The sequence below is a fragment of the Leucopleurus acutus genome, assembly GCF_964270905.1.
Source record: "Leucopleurus acutus genome assembly, chromosome: 11".
Lineage (NCBI taxonomy): Eukaryota > Metazoa > Chordata > Mammalia > Artiodactyla > Delphinidae > Leucopleurus > Leucopleurus acutus.
Window position 1 is genome coordinate 23,096,711 of NC_139152.1, and position 25,158 is coordinate 23,121,868.

Here is a 25,158-nt window from a genome sequence, read left to right on the forward strand (position 1 = left end):
TGACTTTTAAAAGATAATAACTTTTTTTTTGAGAGCTTACTGTGTGCCAAGCTCTTTTTCTGAATGATCTCAACGAATTCTCCCGCAGTAGGTGTGAAGTATTGTCTCCATTTTACAGATAAGGGCCCTGAAGCCCAGAGAAGTTAAGTAAGCTGGTTAAAGGCACACAGCTGGGATTCAGCTCAGCTGCTTGCTCTAGAGCCCCCTCCCCCCAACCTCTGTCATACTAGCAGAGGGAGTTGGGGAGAGAAGGAAAACCTCAGTCTGGAACATTTGTTTCCTATCCTTGTGATCTAAATACTACTTTTATAAGCCCAGGGCTCAACTTCTGTTCCTGCTCCAAAGATAATGTTAGAGCATCCTTAAAAATTGGCCCTCAGTTTGTTTTCCATATTACCGAATGTCACCAGAATGGACAAGTACTCTGGTTTTGTTCAGTATACCACGTGATATCTCTGTTTCCCCCTCTATCTGTCAACAAGGGACAGGAAAAAAATTAACCAACCTGAATTTTAGAAGTGAGCTGGAACATGTTAAGTTGCACCTGGGAATGCAGTCAGACCGTGGAATACCCTACAGGACAAACAACCCAGTTTCTTCAATAAATAGCTTGCAAGGAGAAAGAACAGAGATGAAGGGGGGAAACTGTAGATTAAAAATTCTTAAGAAAATTTCATAGGAAATCTCTGTACCTTCTCTCAGTTTTGTTATAAACCTAAAATGGCTCTTAAAATATAGTCTTTAAAAAAATGAGCCAAAAAAAAAAAATTCTTAACAAACCTATCAACCAACCTCCATGGTGGACCCTGAAGCGATCCTAATGCAAACAAAGAAAAAAAATTTTTTTAAAATACGACTTTTATGAGACAATTGGAAATGTGATTGACTGGAAATGTGGTGGGCTTGAAATAGAAATTCCTCTTCCTAACAATAAGAATTATTGCTAATTTTGGGGGTGGTGATAATAGTTTTATAGTTATAGTATATTTTAGGGAGATATACTATAATATTCATGGAAGAAATGTTAGCATTTCTGGGACTTGCTTCAAGGTAATATGGGAGTATGGGTGGGAGGAGTGTAGATGGAATAGGACTGGCCATGGGTTGTGATTGTTGAAGCTGGTGATGGGTGCATGGCACTCGTATTAATCTACTTAATGGTTGTATATCTTTGAAATTTTCTGTAATAAAGACTTGAGGGGAAAGTGAGCTGGTAAATTCAACTTATGGTACTATTTCTAAGTCTAAGAGGGTTGTTTAGCCTTCATGAGGTTTTATCCTGACTCAGACCAAGTAGAATCAGGCACTGATTCAAACCCAAGATAAAGTTTATGTCTCTTTATCATTATGGAGAAATTCCAGATTTAAAAAAAATTTAAGGGCATTGGAAAAATAGTAAAATTTGCCTTTAATGTAACCTCTATTTATTCTTAAGAGAGGACACTGAACGGATCTGTAGTTGCTTCAGAAAGCCAAGGCCCATCCTCACATCATGAAAGAGGGGCATTAGGGTCTGATGGGAAAGAGGAATCAGTTATGGCTGGTCAGGCAGCTAAGCAGCTGTAGCAAGAGTAGGATCAGAAGTTATTTTTTCGTGTTTTCTGGGTCATAGAAGGGTTTTGGGTATGGTGGGTCACGCAGCCTCCCCGAGCCAGCCTTCAGTGTCCCGCGCGTGGTTCCTAGCCTCTCATTCTCATTCCTCCCTCTCCAGGACCCCTCCCATCTCCCAGGCCCTTCCTTCCTTCCTTCCTTCCTAAAGTTCTTCAGTGGCTTTGTTATCACGGCTGGTTCTTTCAGTGCTGGCACCCTTTTGTCTTTAGCTCTTCTCACCTGGCACTTATCAAAACCCATCTTGTCAGTGGCCACTCACAAACTGATGAAGGTCAACCACAGATGAGCCCAGGGCTCTCTCCTGAACTCTCCAGACCTGTTTTCCCAACTACATTGTATGCATTCACCCTGTGGTTCCATGGGCATTGCAATCTCAGTGCGATCAAAATTTAATTTTCACCCCCCATCTCACACATACGCACAAACGCACACACATATACACGCATACACTTTGTTTTATATTCTCTTTTGAATTCTGTCACCGCAAGTCAGAAACCATAGAGCCATCACTGGCTTCCGCTCCTTTGTGCCTTGATAAATCTAAAGCTTTTCTCAGCCTCCCTCTCCCCTCCGTTCTCTCTGCTAGTTCATACTTTTAGAAACCATAATTGCATCCCTTGCTTCCAAATTTGATATTATCTCCAGAGGGATCTTTTAAAAGTGAAATTTTGGGACTTCCCTGGTGGTCCAGTGGTTAAGACTTCACCTTCCAGTGCAGGGGGTGCAGGTTCAATCCCTGGTCGGGGAGCTAAGATCCCACATGCCTCCCGGCCAGAAAACCAAAACATAATACAGAAGCAATATTGTAACAAATTCAGTAAAGACTTAAAAAAAAAAAAAAAAAGTCCGCATCAAAAAAGAACCTTAAAAAAAAAAAAGTGAAATTTGATTGTTTTTCTCCTGTTTTAAACCTTCTGCAATTGTCTCTAAAACTTTCTGTTAGGGTCCTGCTGTCACTACATTCGTGAGCATCTCCTTCAGTCTATGTATATTTATTATAAAATAATATATACATTATTGCATGAATATTTTAATGGTAAGCACACAAAAGTAGGAATTAACAGGATATAATAAATGTTTTAAAAATAATTTTATATTTATTAATGGTACAAGAAAAACAATAAATGCTCTCAGTTTTAAAAATGTTTGGCTTTTTGTCATTATTGCAAAAGTTAATTTATAAGGTACATATAGATCCAAATGGGAGACATGCAGTGCTTACTACTTGTTCATTTTTAATCCTCCAGCTCCAGAAAAGTTTGGTTGAAATCAGCCTGTCAATTGCAATCTAGTGCAGTATTCTGAGGGGTTAAGAACAGACCTTCTAGGGTTGAAGCCTAGGTTAGAATCCTGTCTTGACTATTTACTAGATTAGATACTTTGCTAGTCTGTGTCTCAGTTTTTATATCTGTGAAATGAGGTAGGGGTAGTGTTGAAGATTGAATGATGAACACACATCAAGCCCTGAGAACAGGGCCTGAGCCATAAACAGTAAGCCCTCGATAAATGGTAGCTGTTATTTTCTTCTTTAATGTTAATGAATTCTTTAAAAAAAATAATGGGAACATGCCACAGTTTCCTATTTTTAATAGGGCTTTAAAAATTAAGACTCTTAATTTTGTACATTTTAAGGCCGATTAGAAAAGTCTGTGTTCACATTTTTAGAGAGTACAGATAGGACAGGTTTTATGGATGTGACATTATTTGGGCAAAAAGGAAACATAATGGAAATATTTTCAAACTTCTATTTTCAAAATACATGTTCCTTTCAGAAACTTTTCTTGCTGTGAGAATGTCATCTTTACTTTTAGAGGGACTAGGGACCCCTTATGGGTTGTGTGATTTGAACAAGTTGTGTCCAATTCGCCAATTTCTTGTGTCACTTTTGCTTGTGTTATTGGTGTTATTATCCACCCATGGTTACTTTAAGCCATTTGTGCATTTGTGGTTAAATTATAACGATAACATCATCCATCCATCCGTACGCTTACCTGGGTGCACGTAGACTGTAATACCTTGCAGTCCTCAGAAGGACCCAAGGAATGAGGACTCCTCATGGCTGTGGAACTCCCGGCCTTCCTTCAGAGACCTCTTGCATCCTGGATGACCAGCTGGCATCTGTCTGTACTGAGGTAGAGTGCCAATAGCAATCCATTCATGAAATGTAAGTAAAATTTGGTCTCCCTCGCAACAGAAATAGTTGCCGTGGCCGACCATGTCTTCTGGGCCAACTGTTGAGGGTGGTCCACGCCTCTGCTTTTGTCCTCACTGCTCTCCCCAGGCCCCGCATGCTCTGCCTCACTTCAGTTATTCCAGTGTATTATATACATTTTATACAGCGACAGAGGGTAAATATCTTGGATCCTGTTGTCTTCAGTTAAAAGTGTATCAAAACTGTTTTGTTTCTTCATGGTCTTCATTATGACAACCTGAGTGGTTTCTTAATTTTTTTATTTTTACATGCCAATATTAATTAAACCATTTACTATCCCTCTAAAAATAGATATTCAGGTATTTCCAGTTACTTACTGTTATTTAGAATTCTGTATTGAACACCTCTGTGTATATTAAATTTTGTTTTAGGCAAATTGTTTCCTAAGATCAGTGGATTGGAGTGGAATTACTAAGTCTTACTGCAATAGAGCATTAATGCTTTCCTCAAGTACGAAAGAATTAAATCCATTGCCGCTAACCGTGAATGACCAGCAATTTCACTACAACCTTGAAACTATGAATGTTAGGATTTTTTGTTTTGGTATATGTAAAATGGTAACTCAGGGCTGCTTAATATACGTTTTTGGTTAGCATTTTGAATGAAAATTTCCCCATGTTTTAATTTATATAATATTTTTCTCCTAGGAGATTGGGGCTTAGATTTATTTTCCTTAAAAGTATAAACACTTAAATAAAGTTGTATTTTATATACTCTATAGTAATCATTTCCTTTATCCAGTATGGCATTTCTATTAGCATCTCTAATAAAAGGATACCTGTAATATTATTCTGCCCATTTGTTGAATGAGGAAACTTGAGGCTTAGGTGAAGTAACTTGACCAAAATCGTATACGTGAAAAGCTATGGACCTGGAATATTAAAACCCAGGCTGATCTATTCCAAATTCTACACTTTCAGTCATCATGCTCTGCTCTCTTGGACAGAAATAATACATGATCTTTAATGTAAAATTATAAAATACAGATAAGCAAAAAGGAAAATAAAATCACATTCATCTGAAATTCTACCACTGTCAGCATGCTGGTCTATGATAGCATATCTCAGAGGAGGAAAGAAGACTCACAGACAGACCCTGGGAGTAGGAGAGGTTTTGAAAAAACATGGGTACACTTGTCCATTCCTTTGCCACTTCACCTGCCCCCCCCTGCCCATTTCTCTCTATTGAAAGATATGTGACTGGTAGTAGACTTCTGCAGGGTCAGTGATGAAGGGGAAGAAGGAAGTATTGAAAACCATAGATGGTTATCCTTCCTGATTTTTTACCTTATGTACATGTATATTTACAAAAATCAATATATCATGAACATCCTTCTGTGTCATTAACCATTGGTAACCACACCCTTCTAAACCTTGGCCTGCTTAATATTCTATCTAATGGGTGTACTTCAGTGTAGCTATTGCTAGACACAATTAGATTGTTTCTGTTTTTTCTTATAAATAACGTTGTGAAAATTAGGTACAAAAATCCTTGCCCACTTCTCCAAGCATTTAGTTTAGCTTAGTTAATGTGGAGTGCTGGGTCAAAGGCTACTACATTTTTAGGGCTTATGATAACCACTGCCAGTTGCCAGTATACCCTTGAAAAAGCCATCTACCAATTTGGCCCCCATTAAAATGAGAAAGAGGAAAGGGGAGGAAAAGAAAGAGAGCAAACAATTTCTTGATAGCATGAAGAGGATAAGAAAAGCTAGGGTGTCAGCCTTGGAGGGTGTGATTTGAAAGAAGTGGGGTTGCCTTTTTGTGGGATACAACCTTTCATGATAGAGGTGAGCTTCATTTTGTCCCTTGTATTTTTTTTCTTGTTGAAGGTTAGGGGTACATGAGGAGTGGAACATTAAATGTTTCATCCTGTATCCTTTTTTATAATTGCTATGGATTCTCTTTTGAGATTTAGAAAATTTATAGGTCATTGAATCTTTCTGAATATGGAAGCTGAAAATCAAATAGGTATTTTAACTGCTGTTTTTCTAAACGAATACATCTTATTCTAGTTTAAATAAGTCTATAAAGCCCCAGGTCTTATGGTGGTTGACAGGATTTTTAACAGGAGGTAGCTGAGTTGGACCTCTCTTAGGCAGGAAACTCTCAGCTTTGGATATACTTGGACACTTCTTTATTATAAGATGGTCTTGTATTTTGAATGTATATATGTAAGCCTATATATATATATTCAATTCCTTATATTTCAGGAGCGTAATTCTTAGGAAATAAGTCAGTGAACCCACCAATCCATTTCTTTCTAAACACATGATGCAGAGATCATGGGCCTAGTCTGACAATGAAAACACACCTATCCCATGTGGGGCAGTTTAACGGGAAGAGTCCTTACTGCTGAGTCAGCAGTGATGGAGTTCATAATGGGTCAGCCCACTTTCCAGAGCTATGATGACCTCACCGGGGTATGTTGGTTCACAGAGTTTTACTGGCATGATAAAGTGTTATATACCAGTGAGCTGAAGTCATTGTTTTAATTCAAACAATCACTATACAAATTTAACACTAGTTCAGAATGCTCTTTCGGAATGCTGTGGGATCCAAGTGGTTTGATCTCATATTTTTTGAGTGATATTTGCAGTAACACATTAATTAATGATAGAGGAGGAAGGACTTGAATCTATAGGATTTCTTGGGTATGGAGACCAGAGTTTTAGGGGTAGTGCAGTTGTTTTTCCTATATTTTCGTAAGGGACAGAACATTTATAGAATATTTTTCCCTCTGAGGACATGACTGACTGCAGTCAGCAATCTCTGATTTCTACCAAACTACCCCTATGCTTCAAGAAGTGTGCAAATAATGGGAACATCTACTCTAAAATTCTTGCCCCCAGATGAATTGAAATCCACTGTTTAAATATAACAGGTAAATTTTACATTATGGTTCGTAATATTTTTCATATGAAGTTTTAATATGTTGTTATGTAAGATTTTCACTGTGGTCCATGATATTTGTCATAAAAAAATGAAGTTTAAAGTATTTGTCACAAAGGAAAATCGGTGTGCCCGGAAGCTGAGCTGTGTTCATTCTCTCACCTCCACTCCCAGCGTACTGCCCCATAACACGTGCAGTCGTGCATATATTTATTTTTACATAAAACTTTATGGCGGGCTTTAATCACTTCAATCAATTCAGTAAAAAGTGCAAAGAATAACAACTTTTGAATTCCAAAATTTCTTAGAATCTTTGAATTAGAATCTTTTTAGGAAATAAAAAATAATTTGCCAATATTGGCAAAGCTGGGCATAAAACTTTAGAATTTAAAAAAAGGCAAGCTGGGCTTCCCTGGTTTCGCAGTGGTTGAGAGTCTGCCTGCCGATGCAGGGGACACGGGTTCGTGCCCCGGTCCGGGAAGATCCCACATGCCGCGGAGCACCTGGGCCCGTGAGCCATGGCTGCTGAGCCTGCGCGTCCGGAGCTTGTGCTCCGCAATGGGAGAGGCCACAACAGTGAGAGGCCTGCGTACCGAAAAAAATAAAATAAAATAAAAGATTAAAAAAAGGCAAGCTGTTACTAAACAACACAAATATGATTGTGAAACATGTTAATTTAAAAACATGTGCCCTTAGACAGATGAATGGATAAAGAAGATGTGGCACATGTATACAATGGAATATTACTCAGCCATAAAAAGAAACAAAATTGAATTATTTGTAGTGAGGTGGATGGACGTAGAGTCTGTCATACAGAGTGAAGTAAGTCAGAAAGAGAAAAATGAATACCGTATGCTAACACATATATGGAATCTAAAAGAAAAAATGGTTCCGAAGAACCTAGGGGCAGGACAGGAATAAAGACGCAGACACAGAGAATGGACTTGAGGACACGGGGAGGGGGAAGGGTAAGCTGGGATGAACTGAGAGAGTGGCATAGACATATATACACTACCAAAGTGAAATAGATAGCTAGTGGGAAGCAGCCGCATAGCACAGGGAGATCAGCTCGGTGCTTTGTGACCACCTAGAGGGGTGGGATAGGGAGGGTGGGAGGGAGGGAGATGAAAGAGGGAAGAGATATGGGGACATATGTATATGTACAACTGATTCACTTTGTTATAAAGCAGAAACTAACACACCATTGTAAAGCAATTACACTCCAATAAAGATGTTAAAAATAAATAAAAACATGTGGCCCTTATTTGATGTAATATGTCAGTAGACATTGTGAATAGTAAAATTTTGCAACCTCGAGGGAAATTTGACTGTTGAATTTGACTTTGACATGGAAAGTGGGATCACTGAGGACTTTGGGACCTCGGAGATTATCAGGTTGTTCATTCAGCTGGTGTTTACAGCATGGTGCTTAGTACCGTGAGAACACACGAAAAACTGGACACTTAACCTTTTTAACACTGAAGGGATTAGTCTGAAGCCCTTTGTCCAGCCTCAGATTTTCAAATATACATGATGTATAATTTCTTCAACTCTTTAACCTCTGTTTTTTTGGGTTTTTTTTTTTTGGCTAAGAGTCATCACTTTCTTGTACTGCTTCACTTGATCTTTACTTCTATCCCTAGTCCTAGCCGTTAGCTTTTTGTCTAACCATCCCACATAGAAATAAGTTTTCAGTCTGTTCGTATGAGTTACTGGAGGCAGAAAACAAAGCTGTGTTGGAATACAGATGTTCATGGTTGGCTGGGCCCCATGTCACTAGCCAAACAGCCCAAGTTTTTAATTTAAATTTACTTCTCAGCTAAACTAGCCTTACTTGTCAGGAACCTTGAACCTACAATTTGAAAATGCCAAGGGTCTATTTGAAACAGTCTATTCTTTGATAACAAAATCTCATTCAGGAGGCAAAACATACTTTGGGAATATTTAAACAGTGGAAATCAATGTGTGATTAGATGCCCAAATGAATGAATGGGTTGAAACATGAAACGCTGTTGGCAGTGAGAGATGGGAAGACTACATGGGGGCATAATATGAAAGGCTTTATTATTTGAACAAGACGTGAGGACTGGCTACAAATATGGTTTGGGGCATGGTTAGGCATCAACCTGATTTATTTGATTGTAACTCCTACACACCCTATTTCCGGTCAAAGGGAGCCAGGATTTTGGACCCAGGACTATCTGGCTTTGAAGTTTATGATGTAAACCTTTAGCCTATATAGTTACCCCTACGACTTTATGAACTCAACCACTCTATAAGGTTCCCCCCTTCCTTCAAGGTCCGACTCAGTGATGGCCTCTCTCTAACATCTTTTTAGATCCTCTGGTCTGGGTCCTGTAGCACTTTGAACCTTTAATATACATCTTTAGTTTAGTCCTTTATGTACTTGTTTCCCCTCCTGGATTGTGAAGATCCAACCCTCATAGGAAATACAAATTATATTCCACAATATTTAGCACAGAGATTTGGCCTGTACACTGGATGCGATGTTGGCAGTAGAAGTGAAAAAAAGGGGAGTCTGGATTGAGTATGGCCTCAGAAGCAAGAGTAGAGGGATGAAGCATGAGTCGACATGATTTGCTGGAGAAAGAGCAGGCCATCCAGTTTACATGAAAGACCAAAAACAGGAATAAGATTGGAAAAGTAAGTAAGGGATAAAATGAGGAGGGTCTTAAATGTCAAACTCAAGGATTTGGACTTTGCAGATATGGGAACCAATCAAAAACTAGCCTAAGGAGATGGCTATGATCATCTCTATCTAAGTGTGAAGTTGGTGATGAGTAATTTAGCGGTACATTTGGATCATATAAACCTATCTTTCAGTACAAAAGAGCACTGGGTCACATTTAGGTGACACATTTCCCCCAGACATCCTGGAGAACTTCTGGATGTGGTGGGGATGACTCAGCAAGGGGATGTCTTCCTGAACCATGTAGTGGTTGATAATCTGGCTAGCGCTCTCTTGCTGCAGATATGAAGAGTAGTCATTCCATAATTTCTGTTGATGCTCCCTCAGCCTTTTCCCAAACGGAAAAATGGTGGCGGGACTTCCCTGGTGGCACAGTGGTTAAGAATCCACCTGCCAATGCAGGGGACACGGGTTCGAGCCCTGGTCTGGGAGGATCCCACATGCCACGGAGCAACTAAGGCCATGTGCCACAACTACTGAGCCTGCGCTCTAGAGCCCGTGAGCCACAACTGCTGAGCCTGTATGCCACAACTGCTGAAGCCCGCGTGCCTAGAGCCTGTGCTCCCCACCAAGAAAAGCCACTGCAATGAGAAGCCTGCGCACCGCAACAAAGAGTAGCCCCCACTCGCCGCAACTAGAGAAAGTCCGCACGCAGCAACGAAGACCAAACGCAGCAAAAACTAAATAAATAAATTTATTTTTAAAAAAATGGTGGAGGATAAGAAGCAATGGGAACAAATTTGGAAGATTAGGGTCCCGCTGGTTAAGTCTTTATCCTGAAGACTTTCTGAAGGGCCTGAACCGCCCTTTCTGGAGAGGCCTTGTTTACCAAGGGGAAGATAGACATTGGTCAGTTTGTTTGAGTCTTTGATTTCTCCTGGTAAAAAAGAGAGTATTGTAGGCTTTTATATTCCCAATACCCTAAGATTAACTCTAATCTTAGAATCAGAAGGGTCTTAAGAGTCTGTGGAAGTCCAGTTATATTATTGTTATTTTAGGTATCTTATCCTAAACCATGCAGAGATGTACCTTACTGTACTTACCTAACATTTCTAACTAACCTTTTGAGATTTCCTTTTATTATCTGTGACTTTTATTAAATTAAAATTATTATCCGTATAGCACAGAGAGTAATAATACCAGCACGGGACCCAGGTTGCCTGAGTTCTGTTCCCAGTTTTTCCATGTAACAGAAATGTGACCTTGGGCAGGTTAATTTAACCCCTCTCCCTCAGTTTCCTCATCTGTTTCATGGGGATCATCGTTCACTTCCCTCTGTTTCTGCCAGAATTAAATGAATGAATTTGTTGTTCATTTACTAAAATTAAAGCCGTTAGAATAGTGTCTGATACACTAGTTCCCAATACATATGACTTGTTGTGTTGTAAATGAGAAAAAGCATCAATGGTGAAGTGACTTAGGTAGTTACCCAGCGAGATGACTACACCAGGATTAGTGTTTCTCATTTCAGGATTTAGTCCACTGAAATAGCTGTTTCCTAGACCAGAGGTCAGCAAACTTTTTCTTAAAGGGCCAGATCAGATAACAAATATTTTATATTCTGCAGACCTTACCGTCTCTGTTGCAACTACTCAACTCTGTCACTGTGTCTTGCAAAAGCAGCCGTAGATGACATGTAAACAAATGGGCATGGATGTGTTCCAATAAAACTTTATAAAAACAGGTGGCAGACCGTATTTGCCCTGCATACAGACTCCTGCTTTAGACACTTAAGTCTAACATGAATAGAAACTTTGGATTCCATTTAGTTTTAAAATACGAAATATGGCATTATTATAGTAAACAGTAACTTTGCTTCCTAACGATTATTAGTCTAACATGTTGCTCTCAGTTATGATGGTAATGCTTTACAAGATAAGAGGGATTTAAAAAATAAGCAGTAGTAATAAATGTGTTTTCCATCTCAAAGGGATATACAGAAGTCACTTATTTAGTGGTTTGGAGAATTTTCTTGGTATTTGAAATCTGAGATTTGGGAAGGATGTTAAGGGTTTGTTTTATTAAATGGATGCAAATACAGGCTGGGTTTTGTTTTTTGTAACCTCTGTATAGGAAAGGTTTGTGAGTCATATAAAAAGTTGTTTGTAATTATCCTTGTCATTACAGTAAGGGTTTTTCTGCTAGAAATGTTGTTTGCATGGGTTCAGATTTTTTTATGGCTTACTTTTGAGTTTAATAATGTGTTCTTGTTTTTAAATTAAACTTGTCAGTGAGCCTTTTTGTGAGTGGCTGACTGTTGGTTAGTTCATATTTATAGCTTACATCTGTTTCTAAGGAAATGACTAAAGTCTCTTGAATTTGATCAAAACTGTATCACAAAGGATATCTTTGACTTATTTAAACAAGGCTCACAATGGAAACTCAAAAAATCTAGTGGTTCATGTTTATAAATGTTTTTATGTATTCAGTCCTGGTTAGGCCAAATAATTGGAGTTCTGTGCTGAGGGAGGGATTGAATATACCCATTGCCTCTTAGTTAACCTGAATTCCTCTGGAGCAAGTTCAGGCAATACTTTCTTATAATACGCTTAAAAAAAAAATTGTTTTCTCATTTTACATGTTGCTTTGAAGTGGGCCTTATAGAACTATAGGTATATTTTTTTCTTCTCCTTAAACTGTTCCACTGACGTTTCTCCTTCCTCATTCCTGTTCAAGGCCCTGGCATATGTAAAGCACCTAAACTTCGCACATGTAATTTCTAGCAAGGACACTGATGGGGATGAGGCAGGGCCTGGAGAAGTGACTGACTCACAGAAGTCTCTGCGTCTGGCTCCCTGCTGGAGCCCCCTGTCTCCCCACCTCTGCAATATTCGCAGACCCTCCCCACCCTAGTCTCATGCCCTCACTGTGGGTTCAGTGCTTGTCGCAGTGTAGGGGCCCTCCTTCTGCCCTTTGTTCCGGGGCACTGGGTGGCAAGGAAGAGAAGGCCTGGCTCATGCCTGCTCTGACTCAGGCTGACCTGTGCTCCGGGACCCAGGCTGGAACTCGCATTTTCCCATAAAGGCCCTGTTAGAAATGGTGGTTGGATTTTGGTGTGATTATGTTTCTCGATCAGCTACGTTATAAGCTCATTGGGATTTCTGCCCTAGCTTTTTTTAATGTAATCACTGTTAACAGTTTGCACCCTTTTATAAGCAGCTCAAGGAACCAATTCTCCAACTAAATCTTGGATCAAAGTATAAAACAGATAAAGGTGAAATTGCTCTGCCTGCTACCACACATCCACTCAGCCCCGCCTCTGTTCTCAGAAGCACCTGGGGGGCAGGGTTCCTAGACACTCACTTTGAAAACTGCTGATTAATATACCTGTTTACGGTTGGAGCACACACTGGTCTTAAAATCAGGCTTGCTTATGTATGCATTGTTAATTGCTTAAAATTTACCTGGATTGGTGTGTATATAGGGTCATATATAAAGTCAGCTTTAGGGGAGGCTGAATGGACAGAATCTTACTTGAGCTGAGAAATTCCTTCAAGACAACCTCTATCCCCCATTCATGCCCAAATTCCATTTTAGTAACACATTTTATTTCAGTGTTATGCACCTGCCTCTTCTGAAGCTCTTTTTTTTTTTTTTAAAAAAATGAAAATGTTCTCAAGAACCATATGCATTAAGTTGTTGGAATTTTGGAGCTGATCCTATCGCTTCCCTGATTAATCAAACATGTGAGATCACTGGCTCCTCAAAAGGGCAGAGAGAAGGAAACAGCTACACTCCTACTTCATAATTTTGTCTAGAACTGGCCCTGATCATATATACATTTGAAAAGCACATGTGAGGTAACGTCTCTAGTATTTAACTTGGAGACACTCAGCTTTCTCATTTGGATGGAGGTAGTTATGAGGTATTGGAACTTTTACTATTCCTAAGCATTCCTTCACGACCAAAATATACGGTAGTACTGTAATGGTGAGGATATTCATGCCCAAATATAGACTACTGGGAATTTTTTCTAAGTATACGTTATTTGAAAGAGATACAGGGGCTTCCCTGATGGCACAGTGGTTAAGAATCCGCCTGCCAATGCAGGGGACATGGGTTTTATCCCTGGCCCAGGAAGATCCCACATGCCGTGGAGCAACTAAGCCCGTGCGCCACAACTACTGAGCCTGTGCTCTAGAGCCCGTGAGCCACAACTATTGAGCCCGCATGCCACAACTACTGAATCCCACGCGCCTAGAGCCCGTGCTCTGCAACAAGAGAAGCCACGACAATGAGAAGCCCATGCACCATAATCAAGAGTAGCCCCTGCTAGCCACAACTAGAGAAAGCCTGTGCGCAGCAAGGAAGACCCAACACAGCCAAAAATAAAAACAAATAAATTTATTTTAAAAAAACAACAAAAAATAAAATAAAATAAAAGAGATATGAGGGGGACTTACGTGGCGGTGCAGTGGTTAGGAATCCACCTGCCAACGCAGGGGACACAGGTTCAATCCCTGGTCTGGGAAGATCCCACATGCCGCGGAGCAGCTAAGCCCGTGCGCCACAACTACTGAGCCTGTGCTCTAGAGCCTGCGAGCCACGACTACTGAGCCCATGTGCCACAACTACTGAAGCCCATTCTCTGCAACCAGAGAAGCCACTGTAATGAGAAGCCTGCACACCACAATGAAGAGTAGCCCCCGCTCACCACAACTAGAGAAAGCCTGCATGCAGCAATGAAGACGCATCGCAGCCAAAAAAAAAAAAAAGAAAAAGAAAAGATACAGGAATCAGACAAGTCTAAAGAACAGTGTATATGTTTCTATATATTGTTTATGTATTCTTGTTGGACAAGAAAATAGTAAATTTCCTCATTTTTTTAAAGCCTTAACAACTAAGTGTTGGTAAACTATGGTTCATTCATTTACTCAGCAAACATTTATAAAGTACCTAATATGTGCCAGGTACTTTGTGCTATAAAAATTAATGATGGTGGGTTTCTGCTGAAGGTCAGGCTTCAAGGAATATTTGAGGTTGTCCAGTAACTGAGGAAGTAAGGAAGAAAGAACGCCGGAAGGGAGGAAGGAAGAGAAAGGAAGGGAGAGAAGGAACAGCAGAAAGACAGGTGGAAGGAAGTCAGTTAAATCTGTTGGTCCTTAACACATTGTATTGTTTTTAATTGCACACGTGTTATCTAGTTTGATGTCCTTTGCTTATATAATAATTTAGGTAAATTATATGGTAAATTATTATGGTGTGTTATAGTTTGCAGTGAGTTTTAATTTATCTTCTTTATATTTGTTTCTTTCCAGTATAAGAGAACTTCATGGATCAGATTGCTAATCAGTACATGGAAGATTTGAAGAGCTGAAGAAAAAAACCAATATTAAACTTGTTTTTGTAAATGTAAGTAAACTCCCTCCTCATCACTGTTCATTGGTGACATCTTTAAGACCTTTCAGTACACTCAGTGTGTAAATTTTTTCCCAGGAGTAAAGTTACTTGACTATGTAGTCTACTTGTTAAGTCTGTGAGAATTTATGACCCACCACCCCCTTTAAAATTTTTTAAATTCTAAAAGCAATACGACTAACATAGGTGGTTGTAGGACTTTGACATGTTGTGACAGTCAGTGAGCAAATCTTTATTTGCGTGGAGAAAGGAAAACACAGACCTGGTTAACACATAAAAAGCACTGCCCTTTTCTCAAATCCTTTATTGCTCTTTATCCCACAGGTCGTTTTAGTGCCCCATGTAAGTCAGTGAGAATTGTTGGTCGACCCATTAATGACCCCACAGGCTTAGAGAAGTGAGGTGTTTCCATATAAGCTCATTTACTCCTTTCCTCCCTGTTTCTTTTGCTCAGTAATCATAATGATACTTAACTATTTATTGAACTTCTATTAAGTGACAAGCACTTGACCAATTCAATCAATCCTCATTCAACGAATGCCTTTTCTGAGTGCTTGCCATGTGCTAGGCACTGCTCTGACACTACTACCTTGTGTTATCCTCCTGGCAACCTTGTAAAGTAGGAGTTAATATTTCAGTGATGGTGATCCAGATGAGGATACTGAGGTTCAGAGAGAGGTAAGAGCGTGCAGACGATCACACAGCTTGGAAGAGGGGAAGAACGTAGGGTGTGAACACTGTGCTGTCTGACTTTGCTGATTTGCCATATTCTAAACAGTGTTTAAACGCTCATCCTTGGCACAGTTGTTGCTGGAGCCCGGAACCTTCTGGGTTGTGTTCTTAACAGGAATGTGATCCTAACCCTTCTGAACCTTTGCTGTAGTCACAACAAGGAAGGAAGTCAGAGAAACATCCTCCCAAATTTGAGAGGTAGCTTTGGTACCTGGAGAGTGAGTTAAGAGATCTGATGTCTAGACCAGCCTTTCCGCGGATTTCCTGTGTGCCTTTGAGGTATTTAACATCTACGGGAAACAGTTACTCTTATGCCATCTAAGGAGAGCAGACCAGATGTCCTCCAGGGCGTCTTTCAGTCAGCTTTTTATTGAAGTATCTTATACACAGAGCAAAGCGCACAAATCATAAGTGGATGGCTTGATGGAATGATTGTCACAAAGTGGACACACTGTGTAACCATCACAAGATAGCAGAAAATTACCAGCACCCCAGAACTCTCCTCCCCCATCCCTAGAGTAACCAATTTCCTGATTTCTAATGCCATTGATATAATTTTGCCTATTTTTAAAGTTTATATAAATAGAATCGTATAGTTTATATTCTTTTGTGTCTGGCTTATTTGCTTACTATGTTTGTGAAATGTCTCTAGGATACTGTGTATAGTTTATTGTTTTCATTTTCCTTACTATCATGGTATTCAATTGTATGTTTACTTTGTAGTTACTGGCCATTTTGGTAGTTTCCAGTTTGGGTGTATTATAAATAGTGCTACAAGGAGTATTTTTGTGCATATCTTTTGGTGATGACTGTATTTTGGTCAGGGACAACTCAGTAATTTGGATTCAGCAGCCCTGTGAAATAATGTTGAAGTGAACATCTTTACAAGCAGACAAGTTGATTTTAGGTAGACAGGTGATGTGTCTGCTTCAGCGTGATGTTCTAAGCATGCTGGTTAGGAACATAGATTACTCTTGGGGGTGTGGCTGGCTGGAAGCACCCTCTCATATGTGTGTGATGTGGTAAGGTTTTGCCCTCCTGACTGAGGAGGGCTTCGGTTGGGTTCAGGAAGGAATTACAGACAAGAAGAGAAAATAGATCCGGAAGACAGATGTGTCTGGGCTCCCCTAGAAACGGTTAGGATATTTCACCAGGCAGATCAAGAGCCTGGACAAGTGACAACCCAGAGGAGGAATCAGCTTCGGAGACCTGAAGAGTCTAGGAGATGAACAGAGAAATAAAAGTTGATCTGGGCAGGCAGGCTGGAGCTCTCAAAGCATTTTTTGAACAACTTTATTAAGTCTAACTTTTGTTTTGTTTTGTTTTTGTTTGTTTGTTTTTTTTTTTTTTTTTTTTTTTTGCGTTATGTGGGCCTCTCACTGTCGTGGCCTCTCTCGTTGCGGAGCACAGGCTCCGGACGTGCTGGCTCAGCGGCCCTGGCTCACGGGCCCAGCCGCTCCGCGGCATGTGGGATCTTCCCGGACCGGGGCACCAACCCGTGTCCCCTGCATCGGCAGGTGGACTCTCAACCACTGCGCCACCAGGGAAGCCCTAACTTTTGTTTTAAGGAAGCTTTGAAGAACCAGTCCCTAAAGTATGAATCTTGAGTCAAGAATGAACTTAGTAAAGTTACCAAACTAAGAATAAATGTATTTTTCAAACAAATACAGGATGTGAGCATGTGGGCTTTGCCGGGAGACTGTTCTGTGTTCAGATCGCAGCTCTACTTTCTTTCCCTGTGATGTCTCTGTGCCAGCCTCCTTATCTGTAAAATGGGGATATGGACACACCTACCTTATAGGTTTTCTGTGACAATTTACTTCGATAGTGTCAGGAGTGTGCTGCTGGGTGCATTGCACTGGCACTAAAAATAATAACCAATATTCTTATTATTTTTCTGATTGTTATTATTACTGATATTACCCATTTGACTCTGTATCTGATACTTTGTAGAAGTTTCCAGATTATTTTTTTAAAATATGAGATTAACTTAGTGTTTTTTTTTTAAGTGTGGTGAACACTGACAAAAATATTTTCCTACTTGTGCCGCCTTAAACTGAAACTCAGAGGAAAGATGAAGAGAAACATTTGTCTGCGTGTCCTTGGCAGGTCCCTCTCCAGGGTGTGTCAGTGAAGACCCTCTTGGTCGTTGGAACTGTTTTACTCTGTTAGTTCAGGAAGAGACCAGGGGAGCTGAGATTCACAGGAAAGCTGGGTTATTTTGCACAAAGGAAATTCATAATTTTATATATTACACTGTCAATTCTTGAGAGGCATTTTGCAAACGAGTGTCCTTATGTACCAGGGAGCTTCGGTGAGAGGCTCTGTGGGTGATTCACTACAGACCACAGCTGGTATAGTGTGTCCATTCCAACTGGCTGTGGCTGGGGACACCTTTCCACTTGTTGATGAATTCTGGACTAGATATTGGGGCAAATGGTGTAGATGAAGCTTGATTTTGCCCTCAGTGTGATTATGATCTAACAAATGAATAATCTAGTGTCCTAAAAAGGAAGCTTTTAGAGTGAGTTGAGTCAAAGACAACATTTGACCCAAGACTCTGAAATTCTAGTTCTGACCTCCCTACAAATTAGCTGTGGGACTTCAGGTGTATTATTAATCCTGGGTCTCAGTTTTCTCATCTGTAAAATGAGAAAGTTAGACTGAGACTTAGAGGCAGAGGAAGATTCTGTGAATTTTGTAAATGTAATAATATCAAGTTTGGGGTGTAGCTGTATTTTTCTGAATGCTGTATTCTTTCATGGGTTTGCCCCAGGTCAGAAGTTCTGTGACAGCAGGTTTTGGTTCTTATGATAGTAGGGGAAGGAGTAGTTTTAAGATATGACCTAAGTTCACAACATAGTGAACGTCACAGCAAGTAAAAAACAAATGACCAGACTGTTGTGCAGGCCATATGAGTATATATAAATTCATTTTCACACTGACATTTACTTTAACCAGCTCCCATACACTTGCTTTGTTCATCAAAGGATGTTTATATTTATGTTAAACTACATAAATAAATGTTCAAGACATTGAATTTAAATATATGACATAGCTGGATTATGAAAGCTGCCTTTGGCCTTATCTCATGTCTCTACTTAAATTCTCAGTTCTCATGTTACAGTCCCACAGTTGGGAGTATCACAAAATTTGGATACGTTTTGCGGTTCCAGATGTTGAAGAAATTATTTATTAAAAATGATATCTAAAAACTAGCATTGAGGGCTTCCATGGTGGCGCAGTGGTTGAAAGTCCGCCTGCCGATGCAGGGGACACGGGTTCGTGCCCCGGTCTGGGAGGATCCCACATGCCGCGGAGCGGCTGGGCCCGTGAGCCATGGCCGCTGAGCCTGCGTGTCCAGAGCCTGTGCTCTGCAACGGGAGAGGCCACAACAGTGAGAGGCCTGCGTACCACAAAAAACAACAACAACAAAATCTAGCATTGAAATGATTTAATGGATTCAACTGAATTAATAAAATAAGATTGACTACTAAATAGTGTTATCACTTAATAATTACTTTTAAGTTCTTACCTCTATCCTCTTATACCCGGGGGTATCTGCATGAAGCTGGTGTAGGAGGACATGTAGGAAAGATTTAAAGTAAACTGAGAACTTTGGAATGTTTGTACTTTAAGACATTTAGATGCTCTGGCGACTGACAAGTAGAAGAAATATCGTTTGCCTAGAGTGCAGGCAACACCCTGGTCTCTCCCATGTGGTAGTGGTTCTTGAGATCACGGGTGACGGTGGTGAAAGCTGTCTGGTTATACCACCTTGAGGTGGAATGGACCCAGGCACAGGAATGAAGTGGGACCTCAGCACGGCCTCCTCTTCATTAGGCCGAGGAAGGCCATGGGAATGTGCAGGCCGTTACGCGGGCCTGCCCACAGGATCACTCCACCCAGTCGTGTAGTGGTTTCTAAGCAGGCGATTTGTAGCCACTGAGATAGCATCATCCCCAAAGAACAGCATCCACCCCAGCTCGGTCCCTGTGTGCCCTTTGTCCATACCCTTCTTGCAATCGCTATCACTTTAATTATTACATGGGGTTTGACGTTTTCTATCTCCTGAATATGTGTCTTGGACCAAACGTTCTTTATTCTAGGCAATTTGAACTAAACATTCTGAAAATACTGCTTGGGGATGGCTGTCTTGTTTGGAATCGTGTGTCACATATGTGGTTTTGTCTTGTGCTTCGTTGGTTCATCATAACCTGAGATAATACATAAATGAATTTCTTTTCTTCATGAAATTTACGAAAGCTTTTCCTTTTTATTTTTCTTCCCTTTAGTTATCTCTCTCTCTCTCACCAAATGTCTAAGATCACCTTTACAATCAAATGGAGATTTAGTTGGGCTGTTAGAACCCTTCCTTTAAGCAGACGCTTCCATGTGTGTGAGCATGTGGATGGAGTTGGAGGGCTGCTTGAAGCTCTTTGCTTAACTTGCCAAAGTCATAGCCATCTTTTTTTTTTTTTTTTTTTTTTTTTTTTGCTGTACGCGGGCCTCTCACTGTTGTGGCCTCTCCCGTTGCGGAGCACAGGCTCCGGACGCGCAGGCTCAGCAGCCATCACTCACGGGCCCAGCCACTCCGCGGCATGTGGGATCTTCCCGGACCGGGGCACGCACCCGTGTCCCCTGCATCGGCAGGCGGACTCTCAACCACTGCGCCACCAGGGAAGCCCATAGCCATCTTTTTATTCTCGGTTGTTTTCTTTTATCCTCACCTCTTGGGAAACTGGTCAGTGCCTTTGACTTTTTTTCTCCTTAATACAGATATGCCAGAGTGTAACTGTTGACAGAGAGCAGGAAATGTTTACACGTCTAAATAATCAAAATATGTAGGGAGCATGTGTGTGTGGGCATACATACACGCTGGCTGTGTAGCTGCACAGGTGGTGTGTGTTTCCCTCAAGTCGCCATGCATTTCCGTGGTTAATGAGGAGGGCTTAGCATCTCTAATGGCACTTAGGTATGTAGTCTCAGCAGTGTTTTAAGGAGGAAGAGGGTTGCGGGAATTCTGACTCCCGCTTAGTGGATCTGTGGTTTAATATTGTGGTATTCTGGGGAAATCTGGGTTCTGGCACCCAAATTTCAGTTAGCCAGGGTCTCCATCGCTTTGAGAGTAAAGAAGTGGGAGAAGGGTTTTCAGTCATTCTTAAATCCATTGTTTAGCAGTAGCTCAAGGCTTTGTGCGTTATAATCACAGAAATGAGGCTGGATTCCAAAGGTGTGGTCAGTGTTCCTTGCGTCCATAATGCTAGCCTCTCTTTGTCAGATCATGGCCCAGAGATGCTCCAACCAAGAGGAGACTTAAATTAGGGGTGTGGCAATTCACAGGCATTGTAGCAAGATTCATTTAAGCTTCAGGCAAAAAATAATATATGCTATCTCCTTAGAAATACTACGGTTGCTTTCAAAGTTTGAAATAGCCTTGACAGCTTCCTGTGACCATTACCTTGAACTGAGGCATAATCCCTGGCCGACGACCAACTCCTAAATGAGGTACAGTAAATTGTATTTGCCGTCTGTGTTTTTGTTTGTATTTCAGAACACAAGTTGTTGTTGTACCATCATCTTTTCTTGTTTGTATGTTTGTTTTTACTTTATTCCTTTACCTTCATGGTAGTAGTTATATGCTTGGCTTTAAATATTTGGTCCATTTGATTCTGTGATATTAAGAGATTTTAGAAGAAAAGGTCATCAGCTGTCTTTCTGGGCTATTCTGGGCATTTTGTACTATATTTATTTTGGACCCAGCTTTTCTTGCCCTGGGTTTCTGATTAGCTGTTCCTCCTCCTTGCCTTGGCCTCTCATCTTGCTTGGAAGCATTTCAACAGATCTGTGTTTGGATGACTGTTTTCTTTAACAAATAAACACTAGCTCAACCTTGGGAAAGAGTCAAGAAGACAGGATGGAATTCTCCGTTAATGCTTCTGGTTCAAAGGCATGGAATTCTTGGAGTAGGGAAGCTGGCTTCTTAGTACACTGATGTCTGGGAGTTGCTTCCTGCTTGAGGGGAAACATGGGATTCCGGTGCATTCTCAGAAGTTTTGGATAATTTGGTGAGACTTAAATAGTCTTATTGTTTATAAATTTTTAGAAATTAAAGAATGGATTATTTGGTTAGAAAAGTGGGCGTTTTGGTTCTTCAGGGTCTAAATTGATCTCGTCTGAGGTCTGGCCCAGAACACCCCTTTCAGAGGCCTTTTACCCAGATTGTTGGAGTTGTCAAAAAACTAAGTATCAAGCAGGGAATAGGTGGTCTTCAAGGAGTATCAGACTTTAAGCATAAAGTTTTCACCCAAGAGAAAACGGTGATACCAGAACACCCGTTTATGTTGACCTTCTTTGTGAGACTGTGTCTAAGTGACTTTACAGGCACAGGAAATACCAACTAATTCTACTGAAGTGTTCCAGGACCCAGAAAGTAATTTGTTTTTTTAATTTTTTTGTCTTTTTTAAAAAAAATTGAAATACATTTGACATACAATATTACGTTAGTTTCAGGTATATTACAAAATGGTTTGACATTTGCATATGTTATGAAATGATCACCATCATAAGCCTAATAACCATCGATCCCTGTACAAAGTTATTATAATAATATTGACCACAGTCCTTATGCTGTATATATTATGCTGTATAATATTGACCATATTCCCCATGACTTGTTATATAACTGGGGTTTGTACCTCTTAATCCCCTTCACCTATTTCACCCACCTCCACATCACCCTCCCTTCTGGCAACCACTTATTTGTTCTCTGTATCTGTGAGTCTGTTTTCATTTGATTTTGTTTTTGTTTTTTAGATTGGACATATAAGTGAGATTATGTGCTATTTGTCTTTCTCTGCCTGACTTACTTCACTTAGCAGAAAGTGATTTCTGTTTCCTCCCTCTGTGGCATTCCTGAATCCTCAGGAGGTAGAGCTGAGAAAAAATCAGTGTGTTCTCTGTACTCCTGACCTGACAGAATGCAGCTGATTCTTGTTTGTTGCAGTAGTGACATTCTGTAAAGTCACCAAAATGCTGAATTAGTGCCTGCTGAACCGTTGCTTCTAGGGGATTCACGGGCTTAGGTTCCTGTGAGCTTCTGTCACAGCGTCTTCACAACTGACCAATACATAACCTTGCTTCCATTTAAAGGGACCTTATTTAATGGTGCTGATACATTAACATTGAATTCCCGATGAACAGCACTATAACTCGTGCTTGAACTAAGCTTACCTAACACATGCATTTTCTCCACAAGGCACCTCACAGCCTTCTTGCATTTAGAAACACTAAACAGCACTTCAACCTCATGCCTGGGGACCATTTTAAACACTGAAATCACCAACCAGAAGCACAGAAATATGAAAAACATGGCACAGGATAGACCATGAAAAGGACACTTATTTATAGTAGGAGAGCTAAGCTGAAATGAGAAGGCAGAGCATTGCCTTGTTTGACCTCAGCTGGGACCATGCACACGGGCACTCAAATTTTTTGCCACTCTGTACATGGCCATGAACAACTGCAAAAGTGCCACTGATACTGATTTTGGGGTTACAAATAAATTTTAGTGAGTGGGCAGATTCGCAGACATCTACTGTATAATATAAGCAAAGTAACCCCAGACATTGTAGCAGGAACCCTCCTCAGCCCAGCTCTACAGTTCACGTAGAAAGCCAATCATTTAAGGTAAAAATGAGTTACAAGTTACTATTGTGACCAATATCCAGAACATGTTTTTAGACAGCTTCGTATAAGATGAAGGCCAATTAGTGATTCCTTTTGTTGAATAAATGACAGTTAACACTTCTGCCCTCACTTTGAACACCTGTAGAATAGGAACCACATCTTGTGTATCCCCATGTTCTTGGTATGAAGGGTAATAATGGCCAACACATAGTGGGACCTCCGCAAGTGAATGAATAATAAATAAATGAATGACAGAATGAGCCAGGAGAAATCTGCTCCATGGTGCCTGGGCACTTGAGGACACAATATGAATCTGATGTATCTTTTCAACTTAGATCATGTCCACTGTGTTCATTAAATTAACTCAGGTAAATGCTTACTAACTGTCAGAGAGAGTAATGTCAGAGTAATCAGTAATCAGTCAGAGCTGATGTAGTAATGTCAGTAATCAGTCAGAGCTGATGTCGCATGGAGGGTATTGCAGCTGGGCCGGAGGATGGAACAAGAGGACCACCAAACGTTTTGAGAAAACTACTTAAGGGCTGGAACTGCACTGGACTCTTTCTTCCATCTCACCATGGAGCCTGGCTGGCAGGATTTTTTTCTCTAACATTCTTGATACCAACTTCTCTCCACTTCAGCCCCACTCCCACGCTGCCGTTATTAGAAACTTCTCTCTAGAACATAGATTTGTTCATCTCAACCTCTTGCTTCAAAAACTCCATTCTCCCCATAAGAAACAATTCAAAGCTCCGTAGTGACCTGGCTCCATCCCTGCACCTCAGACTTCAATCTCTTAACCATCGCACTGAAGTACACCCTGTGCTCAAGCTAAACTGGACTCATCACTGGATCCCAAGCCTGCCTTTTAGGACTTGTGGCCATTGCATAGACTGTCCCCTCTGCCAGTGTTGTCTGCTCCTTCGCCCAGCTCTTCCTTTCAGCTATAGCTCAAATTACAGCCCCTGTGCTATGTCTGGCAAGATGCCTGTCTCTCCCCAAGTGTGAGCTCTGCAGAGGAAGTGTCTGTGATACTCACCTTTGTGCACAGCCTCTAGCATGTTAATGTTCAGTAAATGTATTTGAATGAGTGAATGCATCTAAACATTATCTAGAGGAAATAAGAAGGCTTAAAACGTCTTTTTAAACAAAAAAGAGAGGATAGACTATCACATTCTATTAAGGCAAGTAGAAAGCTGTGGCTGCCCTTTTGTTAAGTAGCTTTGTCTGTTGTACACAACTGAGCTTTTCCACTCAGGAAACACCTACACTGTGCCACACTCCCTGGCCCCCAATATAAACATCCAGGGACTAGACTTAATTAAAGTAGAAGCTAGTGAAATTTTATGTGAGAGGAAATGACATTCAATTTCAGATATTATCTGTTTCAATTATTTCCTGCAGATTAACGATTCATTTCACCAAGCATTTATCGTGGAGCTACTATGTACAAGAAACTGGGCCAGGGGCTTTGGAGCGTGAAAAGATAAGCAGAACACAGGGGCTTTTGTCTAGTGGGGGAGAAAGTTGTGGAAGCGTATTTCTGTAAAACAGGATAAAATGTACACTTACTGCAGGTAGAGCCATGGTTAGCACAAAGGAAGGAGAAACTTATTTCCAACCTGCTCAGTTCCATGGAAGAGCTTGGATCTAACCTGAGCCTTGAAGGGTGCAGTTGGGAGTAGGTAGGTGGCAAGGCAGATGGAAGGAGTAGTAGCATGGTTAGGGCAGTTCCAAGGGGAGGGAACGGTATAAGCAAAGACACTGAGGCAGGAAAGTACAGGGAGCAGCAGCAGGGGACAAGTACTGCAGGGAGCATGGGGGCGAGGGTGGAGCATTGTTAAATAAAACTGGGAAGGCACATCATAATCTGATGGAGGGAAATGTAATGGCAGTTTGCTTGGAATTAATTCTGTGGTCATTAGGAGCCATGCAAATTTTCAAAACAGAGGAGG

At 40.7% G+C, this 25,158-nt stretch overlaps 1 protein-coding gene across 8 annotated transcripts in view; it reads left to right on the plus strand.

Annotated features, from left to right (window-relative positions):
• The window catches only part of PPFIBP1 (PPFIA binding protein 1), a 174,327-nt gene that overhangs the window by 40,792 nt on the left and 108,377 nt on the right, over positions 1-25,158 (plus strand). For all 8 annotated transcript variants that reach the window (XM_082851077.1, XM_082851072.1, XM_082851078.1 and 5 more), the window contains exon 2: positions 14,683-14,776. The gene's annotated coding sequence lies outside the window, so the exon portion shown is untranslated. The remainder of the gene's footprint in view (positions 1-14,682; positions 14,777-25,158) is intronic.